The 2,235-nt window shown below is 36.1% G+C and overlaps 1 pseudogene; it reads left to right on the forward strand.

Moving 5' to 3' along the window:
* Positions 1–1,550: 1,550 nt before the first annotated feature.
* Positions 1,551–2,019, forward strand: LOC101592651 (annotated as a pseudogene).
* Positions 2,020–2,235: the final 216 nt, after the last annotated feature.

Here is a 2,235-nt window from a genome sequence, read left to right on the forward strand (position 1 = left end):
TTTTTTTTGTTTTTTTAAATAATTTTATTGAGAAACAAATAGCAACGAGATGGTTTCAAAACCAATTAGTAGGACAGTTTTAATAATACATTGCATATTGTTGTCTTAGTGTTTATTCATTATGCAGTGGTTATTCAAGATGCAGACATGATATCCTGTCCACAAACACTATTAGAACAAATTTTTCTATTCATTGAATTAAAAGAAAGTAGCAGTATATCTATTCTAACTATTTTGAATATGCAGACACAAGATGTTCATTCAGTTGTATCCCCCTTTTTTGTTTAGTTTTGTCAGAGAATGGTATTCCATTGTTATTTAAATATTGTAGGTTTGTGAATTTAGCAAAATATTTCAATATAATCCAGTAGCCCATAATAGTAGTGGGTGTTCCGTAAGACTGGCAATGTTAGAAGTTGTTGACTTGAACCTTTTACAGCTCAGCATAGTAATATCGCTTTACTTTTTATACCTCATTTCTATACTTTTCTGCTGGATGGTTAAGACTAAGATAGAGCAAGACCTATATAACAAGAAGTGTAACTTTTCTATCTGATAAGGTCAGTCAAGTCCCCTCAGGATTTATCCTGGAATCCTGTACTGCAGTTTGTAGATCCTTTGTCAGTATCAGTCATGTGGATGAGTCACGGCCATTGCTTGACCCATTTGCTCTCTGTGAAAGCCTGAAAGAATGTTTTCTCTCCATGTGACTCTCCTTAGGCACACTACATCAGCAATCACTTTCTTCTGTGGCCCCATAATCCCCTTGATCAGAAAATTTGGGACACAACTGAGTTACATGATGTTACAGTACAGGTTCTCCTATGACCTGAGTTTTCACTGACCTTGAAAGGTTAGGACCAAAATGTTGTCTGTCCTTGCAGCCCTTCTTTTTCTCTAATTTTTGGTCTGCCAACTTAGGTTGTTAACCCTCCAGAAAAGAAGCTTTTTATTATTACCCTCCAACATAGGCAGTCGAAGTTAACCTCACTATCTCTCTGAATATCAAACATCTTAGGCATAAAATGGAACAGGTATTTTCCATCAAGTATTGATATGTTAAACTTTAAGATCCTACAGAATGTGAAGAAAAAAATTTAAAAATTATTTATAAAAAATGAATAAACAATTACATATTTTTGCACAGAAATTTAGAAATCTAACCTTATATAGCATTGTAGTAGGACAGTCCTGTGACATTTTTTCTTGTCTCTTGTTTTCATTTATTACCCTTTTTAAAAAATACCCAACATTTACTTGAGAGACAGTATGGCAGTAATTGGTATGTCATGACAAGTAGTACATATTTAGAAGACCAGAATGACAGACATTCCAAGCATGACCCTAATATTACACATTGCTATCTTCAGTGCAGTTAATTAGTTCACAGGTATCAGCATATATAGTTAGTCAGGGTGAGAATCCTACCAATTAACTGCTAGTTTCAAAAACCTGCTGATGTTTCTCAGGGTCATTGTCTTACCCATATTGTGCATATAAACGTATGGCTTGCTTTCAAATCCGGCATCTGTGGTGGAGCCACCACCAAGATGCAGATTTTCATGAAAACCCTTATGGGGAAGACCATCATGCTCGAGGTGAACCCTTGCACACTATAGAAAATGTAAAGGCCAAGATCCAGAATAAGGAAGGAATTCCTCCTGATCAGCAAAGCTGATCTGTGCTGGTAAGCAACTGGAAGATGGACATACCTTGTGTTATTACCACACTCAAAAGGAGTCTAACCTTCATCTTGTGTTGAGACTGCTTGGTGGTGTTAAGAAAAGGAAAAAGAAGTCTTACACCACTCCCAAGAAGAATAAGCATCGGAGAAAGATTAAGTTGGCTGTCCTAAAATATTATAAGGTGGATGAAAATGGCAGAAGTAGTCGTCTTCATCGAGAGTGCCCTTCAGATGAATGTGGTGCAGTTTCTATGGCCAGCCACTTTGACAGACATTATTGTGGCAAGTGTTGTCTGACTTACTGCTTCAACAAACCAGAAGACAAGAAATTATGAGTGAACAAAAAACTTCAGCTAATAAATAAATAAATAAATGTATGGCTTTGCCCCTGTCATGTTTCACAGCTTTTCTTCTTGCCCTCTCTTCATTGTCTAATCCTCAAGTTCTCGCTTTCCTTTTAATTGTGTTATACCTTTCTATTTTTATTTCTTCTCTTGAGTTCTTACACTAGGGAGACTATATGATATTTACACATGTGGGTCTGGTTTATT

This window comes from Octodon degus, unplaced genomic scaffold, assembly GCF_000260255.1.
Source record: "Octodon degus isolate 3935 unplaced genomic scaffold, OctDeg1.0 scaffold00034, whole genome shotgun sequence".
NCBI classification, from domain to species: domain Eukaryota; kingdom Metazoa; phylum Chordata; class Mammalia; order Rodentia; family Octodontidae; genus Octodon; species Octodon degus.